This window comes from Dasypus novemcinctus, chromosome 7 (assembly GCF_030445035.2).
Source record: "Dasypus novemcinctus isolate mDasNov1 chromosome 7, mDasNov1.1.hap2, whole genome shotgun sequence".
NCBI classification, from domain to species: Eukaryota; Metazoa; Chordata; class Mammalia; order Cingulata; family Dasypodidae; genus Dasypus; species Dasypus novemcinctus.
In genome coordinates, this window is record NC_080679.1 from 138,509,980 (window position 1) to 138,536,985 (window position 27,006).

Here is a 27,006-nt window from a genome sequence, read left to right on the forward strand (position 1 = left end):
ATAACCATAGCATTTCATAGGTCTTAATTTCCCTTGAAGATTTTCCACTCTAAAATCCTGCGTATCTTGGGAAACTACAATAATTCTGTTCATTTTAACTATTTTTATAATCTTGGGTCCTAGAATCATGACCTGTTAGTTAAAAAGGGGCCAGTAACCATCTGTTTACAATGAGACTCCCCGCTCCCCCCCCCCACCCAGCGCACCTCCTGCGCTCCCTTTATTGGGCTGCACCCTGAGCTTCAGTCTTCTGTGATGTAGAAGAATATTTATCTCACAACAGGGGGTAGGGGGTGGGGGGGTGGGGGGGTGGCTGGCAGCTCCTCCCAGGAGGCGTCCCCATTCCTGGCCAGGGGTATCCACGTGGATGCCGGGCGCTGGCCGGATCTCGGGGGGTGGGGAGACCCTCCTCCCGGAGCACGCAGGTAGGGGCCCCGAAGTCTAGTGGGACGGGAGCGCGCAGGAGCCCTACGTGCGCGGGTCCGCCTCGGGCCGCGGCAGGGGGGCGTGGCGGGCGCTCAGCCCAGCTGCTGGCCACGCAGCCGCTTTCCCCACCGCTCAGCCCCGCCCCCTGAGGCCCCGCCCAGCACGAGGCGCAGCGGCTGCACCTTTCGGACCCTCAGGGGTTCCAGTCCCAGCGGCGTCCTGATGCTTGGGCGGGGCCGAGACTCCGCTCCTGGCAGCAAGCGCTGGCCCGGAACCCTCAGGTGGAGCGCATGGTCCCTTCTCAGACGCCGGCCTGCTCCTGGCTCGGAGCTCGGTACGTGTGCGGACCCCACCCGGGGGCGGCGGGGCCGGCCAGGGCGCGGGGCGCAGGGCTGCGGGGGCCGCCGGCAGCACGGAAAAGCGGGCAAGCGGCGGTCCCCGCGCTGCGCTGAGGATGCGCCTGGCCCGCGCTGCCGCCAAAGCTCCCGCTGTGCGGTTGGGGGCTGCCTTCACGGGGCCTGTGGGCGGCCGGGGGCCTGGGGCCTGCTTCAGTCTTTGGCATTTTTCCAGACACGGATAACTTGTTTATTCTGTGAAAGTTAGTTGAATGAAATTACCTCGTTAGAGCTGCAGAGCTATTTACGATGTACCACCTTCTCTTATCCAAGCCCCAGTTGATAGGCATTTGTATTTTTTTCCCCAGTTTTGACGGCCATGAACTTTGCTGTGGGAATCATGGTACAGCAGTTTGTCTTGGATAGATGTCTCGGAGTGGAACTAGCAACAATGATGTAAGTTTATATATATATATATATATATATATATATATATATATATATATATATATATATTTTTTTTTAAAGATGTATTTATTTATTTAATCCCCCCCTCCCCCGGTTGTCTGTTCTCTGTGTCTATTTGCTGCATCTTGTTTCTTTGTCCGCTTCTGTTGTCGTCAGTGGGAGGGGAAGTGTGGGCGGCGCCATTCCTGGGCAGGCTGTACTTTCTTTCGCCCTGGGCAGCTCTCCTTGTGGGGCACACTCCTTGCGCGTGGGGCTCCCCTATGCGGGAGAAACCCCTGCGTGGCAGGGCACTCCTTGTGCGCATCAGCACTGCACATGGGCCAGCTCCACACGGGTCAAGGAGGCCTGGGGTTTGAACCGCGGACCTCCCATGTGGTAGACGGACGCCCTAACCACTGGGCCAAGTCCGTTTCCCAGTTTATATTTTTAAGAAACTGACAAAATGTTTCCCAAAGTGGTAGCACCTTTTGGCATTCTAACTAGAAAGGTATGAGGGCTCCAGGTTTTCCACATCTTCTTTAACAGTTGGTATTATCTTTCTTGATATTAGCCATTTTACTATGTCTATATGATGTCATAGCAGATTTTAATTTGTATTTCCCTAGTGATGAAAAGAATTGCATGTTTCTTCTCTGGTGAAAGTGTTATTTACATAGTTTCCCATTTTTAAGTGCTGTTTGTCATTTTTTTTAACAAATCATTTTTATCTATATGTATCAACAAAGCATATAGTTCACTGCACAATCAGTGGTGTTTGGCAGCATCACATAGTTGTGCATTCATCACCTCCATCATTACTAGAGCATTTTCTTAATTTGAATAATAATTTAAAAAGTAAATCCATCACTTCTCCATCTGTGCTTCCTACTGTTCACAGCTCCCCTTTTTGGCTATTCTTGCACAGATACTTTTATTTCCCCTCTGTAAATTGATTTACATTTACATTTTATGTAAATGGGATCATACAATGTTATACAATATATTTAGTTCATAGCGATCCTCTATTTATTGTATTTATCCTTTTGTGTCTGGTTTGCTTCACTCAACATAATGTCCTCCAGGTTCATTGATGTTGTCAAATGTTTTAGGACTTCTTTTCTATTTTTTTTTAAGATTTATTTTTTATTTATTATTCTTCCCTTCTGCACCCCACCCCCAGTTGTCTGCTCTCTGTGTCCATTTGCTGTGTGTTCTTCTTGTTTCCACTGGTACTCTTGTCAGTGACACCCAGAATCTGTGCCTCATTTTGTTGCATCATCTTGTTCTGTCAGCTCTCCATGTGTGTGGCACCACTCCTGGGCAGGCTGCACTTTCTTTTGTGCTGGGTGGCTCTCCTCATGGGGTGCACTCCTTGCACGTGGGGCTCCCTTATGCGGGGGACACCCCTGCGTGCCGCAGCACTCTTTGGGAAAATCAGCACTGTGTATGGGTCAGTTCATCACATGGATCAGGAGGCCCTGGGTTTGAACCTTGGACCTCCTATGTGGTAGGCAGATGCCCTATCTGTCTGGCCAAATCCGCTTGCCCATTTCTTCTTGAATACTGCATAATATTCCATTGTGGGACTATACCACTGTTTGTTTATCCATTTGTCAGTTGATGGACACCTGGGTTCTTTCCAGCTTTTGACATTGTGACTAGCACTGCTATGAACATGAGTGTGCAGATGTGTATTTGTATCACTGCTTTCAATTCTGGGTGTAGACCCAATAGTGATAGTGCTGGGTCACTGGCATTTTTATTTATTTATTTCTCTCCCCTCATCCCCGCCCTGCCCCAGTTGTCTGTTCTCTGTGCCTATTTGCTGCATATTCTTCTTTGTCCACGTCTGTTGTTGTCAGCAGCACGGGAATCTGTGTTTCTTTTTGTTGCATCATCTTGTTGTGTCAGGTCTCCATGTGTGCAGCACCATTCTTAGGCAGGCTGCACTTTCTTTTGCACTGGGCAGCTCTTCTGGGGTGCACTCCTTGCACATGGGGCTCCCCTATATGGGGGACACTCCTGCGGGCAGGGCACTTCTTGTGTGCATCAGCACTGCACATGGGCCAGCTCCACATGGGTTGAGGAGGCCCGGGGTTTGAACCACAGAACTCCCATGTGGTAGATGGATGCCCTAACCACTGGGCCAAGTCTGCTTCCCTATATTCAACTTCTTTAGGAACTGCCCAACAGTCCTCCACAGGGGCTGTACCATTCTGCATTCCCACCAATTGTGAGTAAGAGTTCCTATCTCTCCACATCCTCTCCAACATTTGTAGTTCTCTGACTTTTTAATTGTGGCCATTCTGATAGGTGTGAAAAGATATCTCTTAAGTATGATTTGCATTTCCCTAATCATTACTCATATTGAACATTTTTTCACATGTTTTCTCACCATTTGTATTTCTTCTTTGGACAAATATCTATTCATGTCTTTTGCATTTAATTGAGTCTTTTTTTATTTTTGAGTTGTAACATCTCTTTACATATCAGGGATCTTAATCCCTTATTGGACATGTGATTTCCAAGTATTTCCTTCTGCTGAGGCAGCTGCCTTTTCACCCTTTTGACAAAGTCCTGTGAGGTGTACATGTGTTTAATTTTGAGGAGGTCCCATTTATCCATTTTTTCTTTTGTTTTGTGTGCTTTGGATGTAAGGTCCAAGAAACCACCATGTAGCACAAGGTCTTTAAGATGTTTCCCTACATTTTCTTCAAGCAGTTTTATGGTGCTTTTATATCTAGGTCTCTGATCCATTTTCAGTTGATTCTTGTATGGGATGTAAGATAGGGGTTCCATTCCATTCTTTTGGTTGTAGATATCCAGGTCTCCCAGCACCATTTATTGAAGGGACTTTTTCCCCATTAACATGGATTTGGTGGGTGTCTGAAAAACTAGTTGACCATGGAGGTGGGGGTTTATTTCTGGACTCTAAATTCCATAATACTGATCCATGAGTCTCTCTTTATGCCAGTGCCATGCTGTTTTGGCCACTGTAGCTTTGTAATATGTTTCAAGGTCTGGCATTGAAATTCCTCCCATGTTGCTCTTCTTTTTTAGAATGCTTTTGGTTACTTGAGTGCATTTTCCCTTCCAAATGAATTTGGTAATTGCCTTTTCTATTTCTGTCAAGTAGGCTGTTGGAATTTTTATTGGTATTACATTGAGTCTATAAATCAGTTTAGGTTGGATTGACATCTTCATGATATTTAGTCTTAGAGTAAATGAACACAGAGTGTCATTCCATTTGTTTAGGTCATTTTAAATTTCTTTTACCACTGTTTTGTAGTTTTCTGCATCTAGGTCCTGTACTTCTTTGACTAAGTTGATGCCTACATATTGAATCTTTTTGTTACTATTGTAAATGGAATTTTCCCCTGATTTCTCCTCTGATTATGCAGTACTACTGTACAAGAACACTGATTTCTGCATGTGGATCTTGTATTCTGCCACTCTGCTGAACTCATTTCTTATGTCAAGTAGCTTTGTTGTAGACATTTCAGAATTTTCTAAACATAGGATCATGTCATCTGCTGATAGTGCAAGTTTTATGTCCCCTTTTTCTATTTGGATGCCTTTAATTTTTTTTCTTCTCTAATTACTCTAGCTAGAACTTGTAGTACAACGTTGAATAGCAATGATGATAGTAGGCATCCTTGTCTTGTTCCTGATCTTAGATGGAAAGCTTTCAAACTTTCCCCACTGAGTACAATGTTGGCTGTGGGTTTTTCATATTTGCCTTTTATCATATTGTGGCATTTTCCTTCTATTCATACCTTTTGAAGTGTTTTTTTTTTTTACCAAGAAAGAATGCTGGATTCTGTCAAATGCCTTTTCTGTGTCTATTGTGATCACCATGTGTTTTTTCCCTTCAATTTTTTTTAATGTGGTGTATTATGTTGATGGTTTTTTTAATGTTGAGCTAACCTTGCAACCAGGAACAAATCCCCCTTGGTTGTGATGTGTAAGTCTTCAATAATGCTGCTGGATTCAATTTGTCAATATTTTGTTGAGAATTTTTGCATCTCTGTGTTCATTGAAGAGATTGGTCTGTACTTTTCTTTCCGTGTAGTGTCTTTATCTGGCTTTGGTGTTAGGGAGATGTTGGCTTCATAAAAAGAGTGGGGTAATTTTCCCTCCTCTTCATCATGTTGGAAGAGTTTAAACAGGATTGTTGTTAATTCTTTTTGAAATGTTTGGTTGAATTTGTCTCTGAAGTCATCTGGCCCTGAGCTTTTCCTTGTTGGGAGGTGTTTGATGATGGATTCAGTCTCTTTAAATGTGGTTGGTTTGTTAATTCTTGTATTTCTTGTAGTGTCAGTGTAGGTTGGTTGTGCCTTTCTAGGAATTTTCCCATTTCTAGGTTGTCATTGTTGGCATACAGTTTCTCATAATATCGTCTTTTGATTCTTTTTATTTCTGTGGGGTCAGTCATTACTTCCCTCCTTTCATTTCTGATTGTATTTATTTGCCTATTTTTCTCCTTTGTTAATCTTGCTAGCGATTTGTCAATTTTACTGATCTTCTCAAAGGACCAGCTGTTGGTTTTGATTTTATCTATTTTTTGTTGTTGTTGTTGTTCTCAATTTCATTTATTTCTGCTCTAATCTTTATTATTTCTTTCCTTTTGTTTGCTTTGAGGATTGGTTTGCTGTTCTTTTTCCAATTTCTCTAGGTGTTCAGTTAAGTCTTTGAGTTTAGCACTTTCTTCTTTTTTAATATAGGTGTTTAGGGCTATAAATTTCCCTCTCCAGACTGGCTTTGCTGTATCCCTTAAGTTTTCATAATTTGTGTTCTCATTTTCATTTGTCTATACATTTACTGATTTCACTTGCAATTTCTTCTTTGATCTACTGATCATTTAAGAGTGTGTTGTTTAGACTCTACACAGTTGCAAAGTTACCTTTTTCCTGTCTATTCTTGATTTCCAATTTCATTCCATTATGATCTAAGAAGGTGCTTTGTATAATTTCAGTCTTTTCATATGTATTGAGACCTACAGTGTGCCCTACATGTGGTGTATCCTGGTGAAGGGTCCATGGGCACGTGAGAAGAATGTATAACTTGCTGCATTTGGATGCAGCATTCTGTGTATCATTAGGTCTAACTCATTTATAGTTCTTTAAGTTCTCTGTTTCCTTGTTGATCTTCTGTCCAGTTGTTCTGTCTCATAATGTGAGTGGTGTATTAGAGTCTCCAGTGATTATTGTACAGATGCTTGTTTCTCCCTTCAGTTTTGACAGAGTTTGTCTTATGTATTTTGGGGCACCGTGGTTAGGTGCATAAATATATTGTGGGTTGTCCTTTTAATTAATATATAATGGCCTTCTCTGACTCATAACTTTTTTTCACTTCAAGTCTGCTTTGTCTAATAATAGTATAGCTGTCCCTGCTCTTTTTTGGTTACTATTTGCATGGAGTATCTTTTTCCAACTTTTTACTTATAGCTGGTTTGTATCTGTGAGTCAAAGGTGGGTCTCTTGTAAGCAGCATATGGATGGCTTATGTGTTTATTATCCATCCTGTCAATCTATATCTTTTGTTTGGTGCATTTAATCCATTAACAATCAATGATAGGACTGTAAATGCATTGTTTACTTCCTACATTTTATTCTTTGGTTTTCATGTGTCATGTCATATTTTGGTGTCTTTTTTCTCTTGGTTATCCTTTCTGCTCTTCTTTTGTCTCTACTCTCCTCCAGGCCTTTCTCTTCTTTTTCTTTCAGGCTCTATGGCTTCCTTATTATTTCCTGCAATTTGGATTCTCTTTTACAAACTCTCTTAGTTTCTGTTTGTGGATATTTTATACTCACCTTCATATTTGGAGGACAGTTTTGCTGGGTGCAGAATTCTTGGCTGGTAGTTTTTCTCTTTCAGTCTCCTTATTGCATCATACCACTGTCTTCTTACCTCCATGGTTTCTGATGAGAAATCCATACTATTACTGGGCATCCCTTGTATGTGATGATTTGCTTCCCTTACTGCTCTCAGAATTTTCTCTTTATCTTTGACTTTTGACATTCTGAATAATATATCTTTTGGAGTATGTCTATTTGGATTTATTCTGATTAGGATAAGGTGGGCTTCTTAGACATGCAGGGTCATTCCTTTTGTGAGCATTGGGAAATTTTAACTATTCCCTTAAATACTATTTGTAATCCTTTTCCCTTCTCTTCTCTTTCTGGAACTCCCATCACATGTATGTTGTTGTCCGTTTTCTGTTGTCATTCATCTCCCTGAGCCTCTGCTCATTTTTTTTTCCCGTTTTTTTCCTCCCTCTGTTCTTTTCTCTCTTCAGTTTCAGCTGTTCTGTCTTTGGTATCACTTATACTTTCTTCTGTCCTTTCAAGTCTGCCTGAAATTGTTGTAGACCTTTAATGTGTTTTTGATGTCACCTATTGTGTCTTTCATTCCCATGAGCTCTGTTGCTTTTCTGTTCCACATTTCAAATTCTGTTTTTTGCTTGCTCAACGTCTTCTTGATGTCATTCATCCCTTTAGCCATATTGTCCTTCAACTCACGAATTTAATTTTGGAAATTGGTACACATCTTGTTAATTAGTTCTCTCAAATCCTGCATCTCTTCTGGGACTTTGATATATTCCTTTTCCTGGGCTATGTCTTCCATTTTCTTCTTCTGGCTCATAAATTTTTGCTGATTCTAGGCACCTGATTAGTATGTAGTTTACTCAGATGCTCAATTTCTTTGTCTTTTGTTGGGATTTGTAGCAGGAGGCTGTGTGTTACTGTTGCTCTTTGATTCTTGATTCAACCTGGATCATTAGGCTTGTCCCTGTTAGTTGCTCAAAGGTGTAACACAGCCTGGATCAATCTGAAAGGGTCCTACCTGGAGCCTAAGAGCCTTGTAATTTGAACTTTCTTATAAAAAAAGTCTCTAGCCTTCTCTGGCAGCCCCCTCCCATTTTCTGGGTAAGAAATAATTCCACTCCCTTCTCCATCTTCAACAATCAGTCCCCGTTCATAGAGGAGATTGAGAGGGTCAGGTTTCTTTACTCTCTTGCAGCCTCCTAAGACAAACAATGGCAAGGCCTCCCTGGCCTGGAAGGGGCTGTGGGACACAACAGACCAAATTTGTGGGTCAAAACCTGAGTCAGCCTTAGATCTTGTCCCTCTCTTCCCTGTTTTCTGGGAAGGTACATCCTCCACAATCAGTGCCAGCTATAAGAGAGGGAGATTGAGAATGTTGGATTTCTCCAGTCCTGTTTAGTGTCCCAAGGTAGACAACAGTGTGGAAGGGCTGGTGGGACACAGCAGACCAGAACTGTGGGTCAGAAGCTATCAGCCTTAGGCAGTGCCCCTCTCTCTCCCCTTTCTGGGGATGGTAGATCCCTGGATACCCCTTTGTAGTCAGCTCAGAGGCCTTTGTGTCCTTTTTAAATTTATTTTTAAAAGATCCTTAGATTACATAAAATGTTACATTAAAAAATATGAGAGATTCCCATATGCCCTACTCCCTACACCTCCCACTGTTCCCAACATTACTAACTTCTTGCACTAGTGTGCCACAATTCATTACAATTGATGAACAGATTTTGATGCATTGCAACTAAGCATGGGTTATAGTTTACATTGTAGTTTATACTCTCTCACACTCAATTCTGTAGGTTATGGCAGAATATATAATGGTCTGTGTATTAATCAGGGAAAGGGGTACTGATGTAAAATACCAGAAATTTTTTTTTTAACAAAGGGTATTTATTTGGGGTAGGAGCTTATAGATAGCAGACCATAAAGCATAAATTACTTCCCTCACCAAAATCTATTTTCACGTGTTGGAGCAAGATGGCTGCTGACATCTGCAAGGGTTCAGGCTTCCTGTGTTTCTTCCCTTCCAGGGTATTGCTTCTCTCTGGGTTCAGGGTTCCTTGCTTCCCAGGGCTCCAGCTTCAGCATCAAACTGCAATATCAAAACTACAACATTAAGAACACTTAACTCTGTCCTTTGCCTTGCCTTTTATCTTTGTGTCCCTGCTGATCAAAGGGTGGGGACTCAATGCCCTTCTGGCACAAGTGACTAACATAATTACCTAATCAAGTAAACCTATGAATCCAACATAATTTAATATGCCCCCCTAAAAAAGATCAGTTTACATACATAATCTGATATTTCTTTTTGGAATTCATCCATAATATCAAAATGCTACAGCCTGTATCTGTCATTGCAATGTCATTCAGGTCTATTCCAAGTCCTGAAAATGCGCCCATATTATACCTCTTTTTCCCTCTCCCTGACTTCAGCACCACCAGTGGCCATTGTCTCCACATCAATGAATAGTTTTTCCACTGATAGAACCACAGTACATCTATAGTAGAACACCAGTAAGTTCACACTAATCTATATTTTATTCTCCAATCCTGAGGATTCTGGAATGGTGATGCCTGCTCTACCTGAGAGGTGACTTTGAACTCATTTGGCTAATAGATGAGACTTTCTTGCTTGCAGTTGTTGACTTTCTCAGTTTCTTGGTATGGTGGTTGTCCATCCTCACCTCCTTGTTAGTTGTCCTGGGTGAGGCCAATGAACTGGAGAGTAGGTGTTACACCTCCACTGAGTCTCAGGGCCCAGCTGACACATGAACCATCCAGAAATTTAAGTCTTTTGGATGTACACCTACCAATTCCAGCATCAACTATAGGTTCAAATAAAAGAGATAGAAGAGGCATGTGTAGAGAAGCACATTTGAGTCCAACTCTGTCACACTTGGGAGCACAAACTCCAAAGGAGGACCCAGTGGCCAGGCAACAATCTCTGGAGCTATCTGCCCTGAACATATGAGCTGGGTATCTCTGGATCCCTCAAGTGTCCCACTATTTGTGGTAGCATCTGCTTCGGCAGTCTATGACATCCTGCAGAGACATTTTAAGTGTAAATCTCTGATGGCCTCCTGGCTTACTTTGAAGTCTCTTAGCCATATAAACTCATGTATCTTTACCTTCCCTCCCTTTAGTTCAGTGTCCAGTCTCATTCCTGGGAGTCATGTCCCATATTGGGGGAGAAAGTAATGCATTTTTATGCTGAGTTTGGCTTAGGGAGAGGGCACATTTGAGTAACATGGAGGCTCTCAGGAAATAACTTCTTAGGTATCCTACATCACTAGGATAAGTTACAAATTTAAGAGCAAAAAGTACATAAGCATAGTCATCAATCTCAAGGGTATATCAATAGGCCATCCTTTTTCACTAGTCCTTGCTCCTTGGGGGATTGTTGCTGTAGCGTTAGAGAATGTGGCAGAGCTCCCAAGGATAGGACTTCAATGTTCTTTCAGTTATTGTGTGAATCTCTACCCACTGTGGCAATGCCCCATGAACATTTGAACATATTTATATACCTTGTATATATCCCCACATGAACTTCCTTCCATATATCCCCCATCATAGACACCCCACACCAGTGGTCCTCCCCTACCATAGGTGTAACCCTTTTGTTATCTAAAACTTCTTCAAAAATGAAGCCAAGAATATTTTCAAATTCACTTAATAGGAAAATGAAATAATAACGAAAGGTTTAAACATCATAAATAAAATACATAACAATTTAAGAAAACAAAAATAAAATAGGGTTAAAAAGGAGTATTTAAAAAATGAAAAATAGTTAAAAAATTAAGTTTTGCCTTTCATCACTGTAATATATGTTGTCCTATATGTACAGTTACATTTTCTTCCATTACTTCCCCAGTATTTTACCTTTTTCATTTTTTCTTCAAAGCAGTTTTAGGTCACAGTAAAGTCATACAGAATATAGGGGACTCCCATATACCCAACATCCCCCCCCCCCGTTTTTCACCTTTCCTTCTTAAGAACCTTTTTTTCATATGGATGGTACATTTGTTGCAACTGATGTACAAATATTAAAACATAGCTGCAAACTATGGTCAGTGGTTTCTATTATGGTTTACATTTTAGACCATATACCTTTATGCATTTTTGATGAAACTTAACATGGCCTATATCCATCATTGCAAGATCATACAGAACACTTCCTTTGCCCCCTAAATACCTACTCTTCCATTGATCCCTTTCCTCCCTCTCCCTCCCCTCAGGACCCACTGTGCCCACAAGGCTTCACTCCTTGAAGGACAAGATTTGTAATTCTTGCAACAATGCTGACACAGTCGTCTGTACTCCCCTATTGGGAACCACCCATACTCTCCAGAGACACCCTCCCCTGTGTTTGAGAACATATCAAGACTCCCCTGTATGGGAGTTTAACTCCTTTCCACTCATTATGTGGGTCTCCCCCACTGATCCAACACACTATGACAAAAGCATCACTTGCACCTTCTCTAGAAGACTACTCAGGTATGCCCTGTCCTAAATGTACCTCTGTCCAGCACCCTAAACCAGTAGCCCTTCCTTGTCATATTGCCAAAACAATTTTCTCAGCATTGTAGTCTCAACCACATACCTGCCAATCCCCAGTGTTCACTTGCTACCTTCCCCAACCCTTCCCCCATTTCCATGGACCATCCAACCCATCCTCCTTACCCTAGCTCCCTGTCAAGCTTGTACCACCCAACCCAATAGTATCCCTACACCCCTGTCATATCCCTTTACTGCACAACTACTCACACCTTATCATAGATTTCACCCCTATGGGCATTGGGTCACAATCTTCTCCCTTTCTATTTCCTGTAAACCTATCTTCCAGACTCTAGCTCCCTGAGTTGGCTCACTTAACTTAATTCTTATCAAAGAGGTGATGTAATATTTGTCCTTCAATGCCTGGCTTGCTTCATTCAACATAAGGCCCTTCAGATTCATTCATGTTATCCCATGTGTTGTACTGTATTCCTTCTTACAGTTGAATAATATTCCATTGTATGTATAGACTACATTTTGATTATCCATTCATCTCTTAGTGGGCATTTGGGTTGATTCCAGTTTTGGCAATAGTGAATAATGCTGCTACGAACACTGTTGTGCATAATCAGTTCTTGTCTTTTGTTTTCAGTTCTTCTGGATATATACCCAGCAGTGGAATTGACGGGTCTTATGACAGAACTACAGTTAGATTTTTGAGGAAATCCCAAACTGTCATCTGAAATGGCTGGGCCATTCTACATTCCCACCAGCAGTAGATGAGGGCATCCATTACTCTGCATCCTCTCCAACACCTTAGTCCTCTGATTTCTTTAATGTCCACCATTCTGATAGAAGTAAGATGGTATCTCGTTGTAGTTTTGATTTGCATTTCCCTAATAGCTAGTGATGTTGAACCTCTTTTCATATGCTTTTTAGCCTTTTGTATTGCTTCTTTGAAGTGTCTGTTCAAATCACTTGTCCATCTTTAAAATGGGTTGTTTGTCTTTTCATTTATTTATTTATTTTTAAAAATTTATTTAATTCCCCCCTCCCCCGATTATCTGTTCTCTGTGTCTATTTGCTGCATCTTGTTTCTTTGTCCGCTTCTGTTGTCGTCAGTGGCACGGGAAGTGTGGATGGCGCCATTCCTGGGCAGGCTGCACTTTCTTTTGTGCTGGTTGGCTCTCCTTACGGGGTGCACTCCTTGTGCATGGGGCCCCCCTACGCGGGGGACACCCCTGTGTGTGTGGGGGGCACTCCTTGTGCACATCAGCACTGTGCATGGGCCAGCTCCACACAGGTCAGGGAGGCCCAGGGTTTGAACCGCGGACCTCCCATATGGTAGACGGACACTCTAACCACTGGCCAAGTCCCTTTCCCATGTCTTTTTATTTTTGAGATATAGGATTTCTTTACATATGCTGGATATTAGGCTCCTATCAGATATTTGGTTACCAAATACTTTCTACCATTGTCTTTTCCCTTTCATCGCAAACTTCTTTCTGGTGCAAATGGTTTTAATTTTGAGGAGGTCCCATTTATCTATTTTTTTCTTTTGCTTCTCATGCTTTGGGTTTGAAGTTCATGAAGACATTTCCTATTACAAGGTCTTATAGATGCTTCCCTACTTACCTTCCAAGGTCTTTATGGTCTTGGCTCTTATAATTAGATCTTTGATCCATCTTTAGTTAGTTTTTGTATAAGGTGTGAGATGGCTATTCTTTTGGATATTCATATCCAGTGTCCAAGCACCATTTCTTGAAGAGGCCATTCTCTCCCAGTTGAGTGGGCTTGGTGGCTTTGCTGAGGATCAAATGACTGTACATGCCATGATCTATATCAGAACTCTCAGTTCAGTTCCATTAGTTATTGTCTGTTCTTGTGCCAGTACCATGCAATTTTGACCACTGTAGCTTTGTAGTATGCCTTAAAGTCAGGTAGTGTGATTCCTCCAATTTCATTTTACTTTGTCAGTATGTCTTTGAATATTCAGGCACTCTTGCCCTTCCAAATAAATTTCATAGTAAGTCTTTCCAATTCATTAAAAAACGTTGTGTTGATTTTTATTGGGATTGCATTAAATCTGTAGATTAGTTTGGGTAGGACAGACATCTCAATGATATTTAGTCTTCTTATCCATGAGCAGGGAATATTCTTCCATTTATTTAAGTCTTCTTTGATTTTCTTTAACAGTTCTTTGTAGTTGTCTATGTATAAGTCATTTACTTCTTTAGTTAAATTATTTCTAGATATTTGATTTTTTTAAGTTTCTATTGTAAATGGTATTTTTTTTTCTTGATTTCCTCATCAGATTGCTCATTATTGGTGTAGAGGAATGCTACTTATTTTTTTGCATTATTCTTATAACCTTTGACTTTACTGAACTCATTTGTAAGTTCTAGAAGCTTTGTTCCTGAGGGCTTTCTCTGTATAGGATCATGTCGTCTGTACATAGTGAAACTTTTTTTTCATAGTGTAACTTTTACTTTAAAAAATATATATATATATATATATTTATTTATTTCTCTCCTCTTCACCCCCCCATCCCCAGTTGTCTGTTCTCTGTGTCTATTTGCTGCATCATCTTCTTTGTCCGCTTCTGTTGTTGTCAACGGCATGGGAATCTGTGTTTCTTTTTGTTGTGTCATCTTGTTGTGTCAGCTCTCCATGTGTGTGGCACCATTCCTGGGCAGGCTGCACTTTCTTTCATGCTGGGTGGCTCTCCATATGGGGCGTACTCCTTGCACGTGCGGCTCCCCTACACCGGGACACCCCTGCGTGGCACAGCACTCCTTGTGCGCATCAGCACCGCATGTGGGTCAGCTCCACACAGGTCAAGGAGACCCGGGGTTTGAACCATGGACCTCCCATATGGTAGATGGACTCCTTATCCCCTAGGTCAAGTCCACTTCCCTCCATTTAGTATTTCTTGAATGGCAGGTTTCTTATTGACAAATGCTGTTAATTTCTCATTATCTGTTAATATATTGAAGTCTTCATTTTTTGAATGCCAGATTTTCTGGATAGAGAATTTTTGGCAGGAAGTTTTTACTTTTAGCACCTTAACTCTGTCATACCACTGCTTTCTTGCCTGTATGGTTTCAGATGGGAAATCAGCACTTAATCTTTTTGAGCTTCCCTTGTATGTGATGGATCTCTTTTCCCTTGCTACTTTCAGTATTCTCTTTGTCATGAGCTACAGTCACCCCTCGGGCTGAAGTGTGGTTTGCTGGCCTGGCAGGGGAGCAGCTGCGGTAGGCCTAATTCTGCTGCCCCCATAATAGGGTGGTTGGTCGGGCCCACCGCCACCCCTGAAGGAAGCTCGGCATGGGCGCAGAGTGCCCTCGGGTCTCCCCTTCTCGGCAGCCATGCTTCCGCGGCCGCCCCACCTCCCGGATAGCGCCACACGATGCCTTGTAGGGCGGCACCCTTCTTCTTCTTTCTCCCTGCGCAGGCGCAGGGTGGAAGATTCCAGTCTGCCCTTTTCCCTTCCCCCGACAGCAGCAACAGCCAGGCGTGGGCGGAAAAATCCAGTCTGCCCTTTTCCCCTCCCCCGACAGCAGCAACAGCCAGGCGTGGGTGGAAAAATCCAGTCTGCCCTTTTCCCCTCCCCCGACAGCAGCAACAGCCAGGTGTGGGCGGGAAACTCAAGTCTGCCCTCCACCCCAGCAACAGCAGCCACCAATCCCTAAACCCTGCCCCTTCCCCCAGCAACAGTGACAGCCAATCCCTAACCACCACCCCTCCCCCATCCAGTACCACCCACTGACCTTTTGCCGGCAACCAATCAGAACAGGGCATGGCTTCGACCAATCAGCCTTCCCCAGCCCCTATAAAACTGTTGCCTCTCCCTCAGTAAAGTGGACTTGCATGTTTACCTTGTCTCCGCGGTAGTTCTTCTGCCGTGCGCCCTCCAGTCCTGAGAGCCCCCGACAAGGGCCTGGCCTCCCTTGTCCCCAGTTCGTCGCCTGCTTCTCCGGGTGACCCCTTCGTCGCCTGCTTCTCCGGGCAACCCCTTCGTCGCCGGCTTCACCGGGCGACCCCGTCACCCGAACCACGCAACCCCTTGTGAGACCGATCCCTCGTCTGCTGCCGGACCGACCCCTCGTCCCAAGTGGGACCGACCCCTCGTCCCAAGCGGGACCCACCCCTCGTCCAGAGCTGGACCAACCCCTCTTCCGCAGCCAGACCCCACCTCTACCGACCGAGCAAGCCGCCGCAGCTGGCGCCCAACGTGGGGCAAAGCAACCCCACCACAGCACAACGTGGGGCAAGGCAACTCCACCACAGCCTCACTCCATAACCTGGCGACCCCCCCCTCCTCTCTTCTCACCTTGGGACTTCTCTCGTGCAACATTGCTGCTACCTGAGCCTTGGCTACCTCATATGATCCACGGCGGTCTGGGAGAATCGCTGGATGGCTTTCTCCTTCCATGTCGGGGGCTTATACCGACCTGCTATGATTAAGAGGAGCCTTGGATTTCTCGGGAGCACGCGCTTGCAGGTCTGAAGTAACCCTACCATAGCCCTACGCTCTCCTCTCTTCTCACCCCTATCTTTTCGCTCTGCATTGCTGCTCCTGAACCTTGGTGACCTCATATGATCCACGGCGGTCTGGGAGAATCGCTGGATGGCTTTCTCCTTTCATGTCGGGGGTTTATACCGACCCGCTATGATTAAGAGGTGCCAATAAAACTCTCAGGAGCACGTGCCTGAGCACCTCCACCCCTGCCTTTACCTCTGCCTCCTCCCCTCTGTGCTTGCTCCCCTTTGCCTTGCTCCACTGCTCGTCATCCTGCCCTCCCCTCGTCGGGGCCTTCTCTTGGCCTGCGACCACTGTCGGAGCCCCATCGGCTCTGACCCCTCGTCTCACCGCGCACCTCGCCTCCCATCACCGCGCTTTCAAGGTAAGGGCCCCTTTTCTTATCGGCTCCAAAAGGCCATTAGCAATGGGTAACATCCTATCTGCTAAGCAAGCCCCACAAGTTTGGGCCCTCGCCGGTCTCCTAGACACTCATCGGCGTAAGATCTCTTTGAAACAGCCCCAAGACTTCTGTAACCGCAGCCCCCCATGCCACCATCGCTCTCAAGCAGCTCCAGCCCCACTAAATGGCCCGCAACCCACTTTCCCCGGCCCACGGCCTGCTTTCTAGCATCTAATAACGTTTCTGCTTTTGCCTCCCCATACGTCTGCGGAGCTTCCTCCTGTCTCGACCTCACTCCTCTTCTCAGCCATCCAAAGCATCCCTTCTTGTCCCCCGCCCCCCTCCTTTTTTTGCTTGAACCCCAATTGCATTGCAGATTGGGCTGCCCCATGTCGGCCCTCCCCGTTAACATCGGCCTCTCTCGTGCCCGTGGAGAGTTTGGCCTTCTTGTTGTCCTTGCCTACGTCTCCACCACTCCCAACGCTGCCACCGCCACCACTGCTGGTGCCCTGACGTGACTTGTCCTCACAACTATGATCCTCCAGACCATCACACAGTCTGTCTCTGCCGCTCTTTGCCACCAAGAAGAGATCAACTACCTGTAACGCGCTGTCACCCTGGACTTTTAACAGCAGATGGACCTTATAGCCATAGAGATCAACGAGAATTGGACATTGGCCACCTTTGCTTGCAACGGCAAGATACCGCCCCCCAAATTGTACATTTATATCCCCGTCATACTCACCTCCCTCTTCAGCCCCGCTTCCCTCATTGCTTACTGCCTCTTGGGCCTCGGCTACTTGTTGCTGCTGCCATCCTGGCCCTTATTTGAAAAGAAGGGGGAAATACGGTCACCCCTCGGGCTGAAGTGTGGTTTGCTGGCCTGGCAGGGGAGCGGCCGCGGTAGGCCTAATTCCGCTGCCCCCATAATAGGGTGGTTGGTCGGGCCCACCGCCACCCCTGAAGGAAGCTCGGCATGGGCGCAGAGTGCCCTCGGGTCTCCCCTTCTCAGCAGCCATGCTTCTGCGGCCACCCCTCCTCCCAGATAGCGCCACACGATGCCTTGTAGGGCAGCACCCTTCTTCTTCTTTCTCCCTGCGCAGGCGCAGGGCGGAAGATTCCAGTCTGCCCTTTTCCCTTCCCCCGACAGCAGCAACAGCCAGGCGTGGGCGGAAAAATCCAGTCTGCCCTTTTCCCCTCCCCCGACAGCAGCAACAGCCAGGCGTGGGCGGAAAAATCCAGTCTGCCCTTTTCCCCTCCCCCGACAGCAGCAACAGCCAGGCGTGGGCGGGAAACTCAAGTCTGCCCTCCACCCCAGCAACAGCAGCCACCAATCCCTAAACCCTGCCCCTTCCCCCAGCAACAGCGACAGCCAATCCCTAACCACCACCCCTCCCCCATCCAGTACCACCCACTGACCTTTTGCCGGCAACCAATCAGAACAGGGCATGGCTTCGACCAATCAGCCTTCCCCAGCCCCTATAAAACTGTTGCCTCTCCCTCAGTAAAGTGGACTTGCGTGTTTACCTTGTCTCCGCGGTAGTTCTTCTGCCGTGTGCCCTCCAGTCCTGAGAGCCCCCGACAAAGGCCTGGCCTCCCTTGTCCCCAGTTCATCGCCTGCTTCTCCGGGTGACCCCTTCGTCGCCTGCTTCTCCGGGCGACCCTTTCGTCGCCGGCTTCGCCGGGCGACCCCGTCAGCCGAACCGCGCAACCCCTTGTGAGACCGATCCCTCGTCTGCTGCCGGACCGACCCCTCGTCCCAAGTGGGAACGACCCCTCGTCCCAAGCGGGACCGACCCCTCGTCCAGAGCTGGACCGACCCCTCGTCCGCAGCCAGACCCCACCTCTACCGACCGAGCAAGCCGCCGCAATGAGCTTTGGACAATTTGACAAGTATATGTCTTGGGCAGAGGTGTTGGGATTTATACTTTTTGGGTTGTGCTGTACTTCCTGGACATGTACATCCCTTTCCCTCAGTAGGGTTGGGAAGTTTTCAGCCATCATTTCCTCCAGCACTCCTTCTGTCCCCTTTTCCTTCTCTTTTCCCTATGGGATGCCTACAGTGCATATGTTTCTGCCATTCAAATCCTTAAGTCCCTGCTGGAGTTTTTGTCTTTTCATCCTTCTGTTTTGCTATCTGATTTCAGATGTACTGCCTTCCTCATCATTGAGTCTTTCCTCTGTCTGTTCACATCTGCTGTTTTGTGCTTTCAGTGTATTTTTGATTTCCTGCATTGTGCCATTAATCACCATCATATCCATTATCTTTTTATGTATGTATGTTTTCAATTTCTTCAGTATATTCTCCCAGTGTCTTTTTTTAAGATTTATTTTTTATTTATTTTTCTCCCCTTCCTCCCCTCCCCCCAGTTGTCTCCTCTCTGTGTCTATTTGCTGTGTGTTCTTCTGTGTCCACTTGTATTCTTGTCAGTGGCACTGACAATCTGTGTCTTTTTGTTGCATCATCTTGCTGCATCACCTCTCTGTGTGTGGCGCCATCCTGGGCATGCTGCACTTTTTTACACTGGGCAACTCTCCTTATGGGGTGCACTCCTTGTGCATGGGGCTCCCCTATGCAGGGGGACACCCCTGTGTGGCATGGCACTCATTGCACACATCAGCACTGCACATGGGCCAGCTCATCCCATGGGTCAGGAGGCCCTGAGTTTGAAATTTGGACCTCCCATGTAGTAGGCAGATGCTGTATCTGTTGAGCCAAATCCGCTTCCTCCTGTTTCTTTTTAATATCCTCAGTCTCTTCCTTCACTTCATTAAGTTGACTCATGATATTTGGACATCTTTGATTAGTTCCATGTTCTGTATTTCCTCCTTTTTTTCAATTTGTTCATTAGCCTGGGCCATGTCTTCTTGTTTCTTAGTACGGGCCATACTTTTTTGTTGGTGTCTAGGCATCTGTTTATCTTGATGGGTTTATTCAGTTGGTTAGCTTCTCTTTCTGCTCTAGTGTTTTATTTTGTTATTGTTTTTGCATGTTGTAAGTTTTCACTTTGACACTTCATTCCTCTTATTGTATTTCCTTATCTGTGTTGTCTTGAAAAAAATATGACCAGAGGAAAGGAAAGAGATAAGAAGAGGAAAAGAATAATAATAGCAGTAATAATAATAAAAGGTAGAATAGGGGTCATACAAGACCTAGGAAAATAAATACTCCACATGAGTGAAAAATCTTAAGGACAGTGGAATAAGTTTTAAAAAGTGGAATAAAAAAATGAAATGAGAAAAAATAGAGAAAAATAATGAATTAAAAGCCTGGAATGATGAGTAGAGAGGTGAAAAAGAAATTTAATAATTTTTTAAATTGAAGACCAAGCAAAATTGGCAAGGTGCATGAAAAAGAACAGAAAACAGAAGATAGATAAATGAAGGAAAGAAAAGAAATTATGTAGGTAGAAAAAAATCAGTAAAAGTAAAATTGGGGGGACAAAGCGAGGGGAACACCACAAAAAAAAAAAAAAAACAGCAGCAGCAAGAACAACAAAACAACTGAGGAAAGAGCCTTCTCTTTAGGCCCCTAAGGAGCTTCTCAGGCTACTGGTGTTCATCATTCACCCTGCAGCCTACCTTCTGCAGGCAGGTGATGGACCCAGTTTTAGTGATTAAAATTTAAAAAGTTAAAATAAAGAAGGGGGACTTTTTTTTAAAGCAAATAAATAATAGGTCCAAGAGCACTTAAATCAGAAAGAGTGCCAGCATATTCCTTGTTATAAACTACTAGCTGATGCCTGATAACCAGTTGGGTCACACCTTAGACCAGGGATCTCATACATGCAAGGCAGGACTCCCTCGACTGAGCTAAATTGTCTCCTTAAGTTAATGGGTCTTTAGAGAGCTAGGTGCCACCTTCCCCAGGTGTTTGTAGACTTCTGTACCTGCTAGAGTCTGGCTGATGAGGCAGTCTAGCCCCTCTCTAGTCTATTGGCTTTCTCTCCTCAGGAGGGCATCTGGGTGTGACAGCCTGCCTGAGGGGATCCCGCCTCCCCTCTCCCAGGCAGATTTGGGTTTCTTCCAAGATTCCAAGGGGCCTGAGCTGGCCAAACTCACCACAAAGAAACCACTGTGCAGCATCTGCCAGACCCCTCTTCCTCCCAGGGAACACACCTTCCCATTCCCTTGGCAGCAGCAAGCCAGGGGCCATGTGGCTACTTGCCAGGATTGTGGGGTACATGTGCAATTCCCAGCCACAGGGGTGAGCAACTCCTAGTTTTCTTCTTTATCTTTCCAGTACCTTCCAGATGACTCAGAGCACCTTCCTGTTCTATAAATATCCAGAGCCCCTCCTTTAGATAGGTACCTGCCTTCTGGGTGCTTTTTTTTGTAGGCTTGTAAGTCTCTACCTACCTTCTTCATCCCTTTTCCTGGCAGTCCTCAAGGCTGTTTTTTGGGGGGAAGTGGGTTTGGCCCAATGAATAGGGCATCCACCTATCACATGGGAGGTCCACTGTTCAAACCCCAGGCCTCCTTGCCCCATGTGGATCTGGTCCATGAACAGTGCTGATGCACATAGGGAGTGCTGTGCAATGCAGGGGTTTTCCCTAAGTAGGGGAGCCCCACGTGGAGGGAGTGTGCCCCATAAGGAGAGCCACCCAGCACAAAAGAAAGTGCAGCCTGCACACATGGAGAGCTGACACAACAAGATGATGCAATAAAAAAGAAACAGATTCCTGGTGCTGCTGCTAAGAATAGAAGAGGTCACAGAAGAACACACAGCGAATGGACACAGCAGACAAATGGGGGCTGGGGAGGGGAGAGAAAAAAATAAATCTTTTTTTTTAAAGTTGTTTTTTTATGTTTGGTCCTCTAGAATATCCTCCCAGTTGTCTCTATTCCCTTGGCAAAAAAATGCTAGACCCATAGGAAAGGAAAGAGGTAAGAATAATAGTAATAATAATGCAAAAAATTTAAAGAGGAACAGCATAAGAGCTAGGAAACTAAGGAATATAAGTAAAAAACCATAAAAATACAAAGGAATAAGAATAAAAAGAGTTGGAATAGAAAAAATTAAACAAGAATGAAAATAGAAAAAAATAGAATGAATTAAAATGCCAAGCACATCAGAAGACCGTAGAAGGAAAGAGAGAAAATGAAAAAGTGAAGACCAAAGAAGAACTGGTAGAATGAAAGAAAAGCAACAGAAGTCAGAAGGCAGAAAAACAAAAGGAAGAGAAATAAAATAGGTTGAAAAATGAGTTTAGAAAAAGGAACAAAGAACAAAGAAAACAAAAGAGTAACAAAGAAGCCACCCTGGAAGAGCAGCCTTCCCTCTTAGGCCCCCAGAGACCTCATAGGCTGCTGGTGTTCATCAGTCAGTCACCTACAGCCTGCCTTCCACAGGTGATGCATCCAGTTTTACCAAGTGAAATAAAGGAAAAAGAAAAAAATCCAAGAAACCATTTAAAAAACAATAGAATCTCAGCCTTATGTCCCTATCATGAGGTGCTCACTGTGTGCCTACTCTCTCTGGATCCCTTCACTCAGGAGGTACCAGGGCTCCAACCAGGCAACTACATACAAGGCAGGGGCTTCCCTCTTGTGCTGCAGCAGCTCTATGAGCTAAACAGGCTTTTGGAAGCTTGTCTGGTTCTTCCTGGCCCTGTTTCCCTTAAGAGTTGGACTTTCTAACAGCTTTCAGGGGCTGGGCTAGTTGGGTGCCCATCCCTGCCCCTCCTTGATCAAGTTTCTCTCTCCCAGGGTGGCTGGGTGTGACAGCCTGCCTGAGCAGATTCCCCCTCCACTCTCCCCAGGGCCACCTTAGTGCTGGCTGACATCCTCCCTGAGATTCAAAGGGGGCTGAGGTTTCCAAACCCACAGAAGAGAAACCACTGCCCACCCTGCAGCAAACCTGCTTCTTCCCAGGGAATGCTCCCTCCCCCTCAGCTGGCCTTTGAGGGCCAGGGCGTCCATGGAGGCTATTTGCCTTGAAGGTGGGGCTTGCCCACCACCTTTTCCAACCACAGGGGTGAACACCTCATGGTTTTCCTTTGAGCTCTTTATCTCTTTGTCCATCTCCCTCCTGAATGATGCCTGCTGCCTCTTGCTCCTTGGATTCCCAAAACAGCTCACTCAAGTTAGGCCCTTGCCCCCTCTCTCCCATTTTTTTTTTTCAAAAGAGATGAGCAGTTACCCACTTCCATCGACACCATTTTCCAGATTAGTGCATCTACAAATTTTTAATCTGCTCAGTGAGTGAAAGGAAAACATGAGAATTATGTCTCCCCAAGTAGAGAATATCAATAAAGGGCTATAAAGTATAAATTTAGTGGAAATAGAAATTCTGGAGTTGAAAAGTAGAATGATGTGAGAACTTCTCTAGAGGTGGTCAACAACAGGTGTTTCCCTGACTAAAGAGCTAAACAATTCCCTCAGCAGCCTGGAGTGTGCACCTTCCTATTTCAGTCCTTCCTCTCCCAGATCATGTGCACTTCAGAAGATGTAGCAGTGAGACCTTCTAGTTTTCTTATTAATTTTACTGGCACTAGTGATGTTGAGTGAATTTTCATACCCTTGCTCATGCTTAACTCACTGCAGATCCTGTGATTTAGCATATAAAGAGGAGGGGACTTGGTCAATTATTGTGTTTTCAGAGACCTCTACTTCCTTCTGAGAACCAAAAACTGCACCCAGCCTGAATGAAAATATGCCAGTGGGGACACAGCTCTGTACTCAGAGATATTCCACATCCTGGCCTCTGAGTCCCCATGAAATTTACAGGAAAATTTTGCCCTCCATTAACAGGGAGAATTAGGACTCAAATTTCTGTGAACCCCAATATCCCTCAGAGAATCTCACATATTCCTACCCAAGTCAACCAGATCTCAATGAAAGCCCTCCTCATATTATATAAATTAGTCTATCACAGTCTCACAAGGGAGAAAGGTGATTGTTTTCTCTATTAAAGATACTTATTGAAGCCATTTAAATTGGAGAATTGGTTTTTCCATTTCTGTAAACAAAAATGGCTGCTGGGATTTTTATAACTATTATATTGAATCTGTAGTTCCCTGTGGGTAGTGTTGATATTAGAACAATACAGTCTTATCATTGTTGAACAATGGATGTTTTGCCATATGTTTAGGTCTTCTTTAGTTTCATTCAGTTGTTTGCTAGTGTTCATGTGTTTTATCCTTTCATTAAATTCATTTTAGCTATTTTATTTGTTAGCAGCTAATTGAATAGACTTTTTTTTGCTGTGCTGTTTAAATGAAAGTGACTTTTGTGCCTTTATCTCCTACTATGCAAGTTTGCTTAATGCCCATATTGTTGCATTAGTATTGTTGTGGCTTCTTTGGAATTATGTATTTAAAGGAGTATGTCATCTATAGGGATAGCTTTCCTTCCTCCATTGCAGTATGGATGACTTTATTTCTTTTTCTTACCCAATTGCTCTGGCTAGTACAATGTTGAAAAGCAGTGATGAAAGTTTGTTAACTTATCTTGTTCATGAACTCTTGGGAAAGATCTTCAGTATTTCACTATTGAGTGTAATGTTAACCATGGATTTTTTAAATGCAGCTGTGAACAGAGTAGAATGACTTCCACAAATGACCATACACATAGTGAGCAGCAGAAAGTCTCCAGATTATAGGCATCCTGTGCGTGCATTTCTGAAATCCTGGAATGTGAGTTAGTTGTAGGATACCTACATTTTTGTGGTTTTGAAGAACTTAATTCTTGCTAATGTCCATATGTTCAAGGTTTAATAAGAAGATCATGATAGACTATGCCTGAAATATTTTGATGTGTTCTTAAATTTTAAAAATTCAATAAACCCTATTAAATAAATTTTTCTTTCCTCAGGTTATTTATAAAATAGTATTTTAATTGGAATAAGAACAAGTATTACCAGAATCCTTGAGGACCATGTGTGTGTCTGATGATAGGTATCAAGCCATATGGTGGTAATATTGTAGTCCAGATATAAATGATGCTGAACCTATTTGATTATGAATCTAAAGCAATAAATAATTTTCAGAATTTGCTGAATATGAACCATGATTGCTAACACCAAATGTGTATGAAAATAGATTCATTTAAAACTAAATAGAAAATAACTGTAGTCATAAAGTATAAGAAACTAAAATCTAATGATTGTAGGAATACAAAACATTAAATATATAAAAACAAGATAATTCAGAAATGAAATATAGTATAACTTATTGAAATAACATATACATATTGCTTTTGAATATATATAGACTTTTACAGATCATTGATTTTGAAAATCTATAGATGTATAGAGAATGACTAGATTTTGGCAACGTGGTAATGTTTCTCAAGAGTGAAGTACATGTAAAAGGAACATTCAGTAGTCAGGTGGAGAAAGAAAATAGACAAGAAAAGGTGCAGTAGAGGAAATGAACTGAGTGAAGACCCTTCTTGGAAGAGTGGTGGAAGTATAGAATCTGAAAATATCAGGAAGAAATCTTCCATATTTTAAAATATTTCATAAAACCTGTAGAAAGAGAAACAGAGCTGTATTGTTAGAAAGCTATTTTCAGTTTCACTTCTGTCTATAAAATTTTTTTAATCATGAAAACCAAGAGAAAAAACATTGTTATTTTCAAGTATCAAAGTAATACAGGGAGAAAAGGCATAGGTGCAGAGTAATCCACAACAAATGAATGAAAGCTCTTTGTCGTGATCTATATTATGTACTGAAGTATACTTTCTGAAAAGTAGAGAACAGGCATTAAGAAAATGAAATAATACATAAGATATCATAAATTTAAAAAAACTCAAAGTGAATGAGAAGAAATAAGAAAAATGGAAATACAGCTCAAAATTGAAGTATAATCTCTTAAGAAATAGGGTGACAAGATAATGCTTGAGTAGATAAAGTGAAAAGCTGAAAGGGCTGAAATAGTAAATGGAGAATGTTAAAGATTAAAGAAAAACACTCAGAAGTTGAGGAATGGTTCTGATGATCCACTAGCTGAACCCTGGGTGCCTGAAGCAGGAAGTGGGTGGGGCCATCCCCAGTCTGGAGGCCTTGGGTGGGCCCTGAGGTCTGGGTGGGGCCTGCACATGGGCAGTGCTGAAAGCTGCCCCTGCCCTTTCTCCCATGATGCTCAGCTCCAGGCTGCAGGCCTTGGCAGGTGGTGTCCAGGCTCCTTCAGCCCGGCCTTTGGTGATGGCTATGGCTGCTCAGGTGCTAGGCAGCCTTGAGCTCTGTACCCTGGGAATGTTTGCAGGAGGTGTTAGTCCTGTGCACTGGGGAGGGTGCAGACCTGTGCTGAGTCTCATCCTTTAATACTGGACCTCCTGCTGCTGGAGCAGGAGGTGGTACATTCATCTGGGTGGAGCTGGGGGACTCCAGATCACTGATTTGTCAATTAAAGAAAGTCCATGAACTGGGTTTCCACAGAGCCGTTAAACAGATGGATGCGCTCCAGGATGACTGTGTGCTCCCCCTTGTTGAGGGCAGTTCTGTTTTATGTCCTTTGTCCTGCCTTGTCATGTCACCCCCTCTCACTAAGAGTATCCTGATGTGACTTTATGTTACATGGTCAAGCTATTAGGTCTATTTTGAGCATTTCTTTAAGAAAGGTTGGCTTAATGACTGAATGATTTAAGTTAAAAAAACTTGTAAAACATAGGGTGTGCAATGAGACACAGGCATATATACTTGTGTCTGGATGGCTTATCCAGCAAGGAGGTGTGTGAAATTGGTAAGTGGGTGTCTGGGCAGAGGTAGAATGGAGGGAACGGGCTGGATGAGAGGGAGGCTTACCTTTCATTGTGTACCTTTCTCAACATTTGATTTTTATTAAAATGAGTGTTTTTCCTACAAAATACACAATAATAAGATTCTGGGAAGGGATCATTATAGGCATTTGTAATATGTCCTGTTATGTGAATTTTCCTTCTAGGAAACCCCTAGTCAGCTGGACAATCCCAGGCAATGGGACAAAATTTTGTTTTTATATTCATGAGAAATATTGGTATGTGCTTTTCCATTCTTTTAATATCTTTTTCTGGTTTTGCCATTGGGTAATGTTGGCCTTATCTCATGAGTTAGGAAAGGTTCCCTTTGCATTGTTTCTGAAAGAGATTGTGGGGAATTGGTTTCATTTTTCCTTAAATGTTTGGTAGAATTTGCTTTTGAACTGTCTGAACCAGGCCCTTTATTTTTTGGAATGTTATTAATTATTGATTCAAAATTTTTATGGCTATAGGGCTATTCTGATGATCTATTCTTGTGTGAGTTTTGATAATTTGCATCTCTCAAGAACTTTTGAGTCATTACATCTAAGTTATAAAATTATTGGACCTAAGGATGTTCATAGTCTTGTTTGATTATCCTTTTAATGTCTGTGGAAGCAGTAGTGATGACACCTCTTCCATTCCTGGTATTGGTAATTTTTATCTTCTCTATTTTATGTTTGGTTAGCCTAGCTAGAGATTTATCTGTTTGATCAGATCATTTCAAACAACAAACTAAGGCTTTAGTTTGGGCATATGTTTTGATTTCTATGTGATTAATGTGCAGGAGTGCACTCGCTGGGCTGTATGATAAGTTTATGTTTAGTTTTG

The 27,006-nt window shown here is 43.7% G+C and overlaps 1 long non-coding RNA gene across 1 annotated transcript in view; it reads left to right on the plus strand.

The window, feature by feature from the left end:
- The first annotated feature begins 670 nt into the window (after positions 1-670).
- Positions 671-27,006, plus strand: part of LOC131279313 (uncharacterized) — a 31,182-nt gene continuing 4,846 nt past the window's right edge. The window contains exons 1-2 of the long non-coding RNA XR_009186700.2: positions 671-760; positions 1,130-1,217. This is a non-coding gene — a long non-coding RNA (uncharacterized lncRNA). The remainder of the gene's footprint in view (positions 761-1,129; positions 1,218-27,006) is intronic.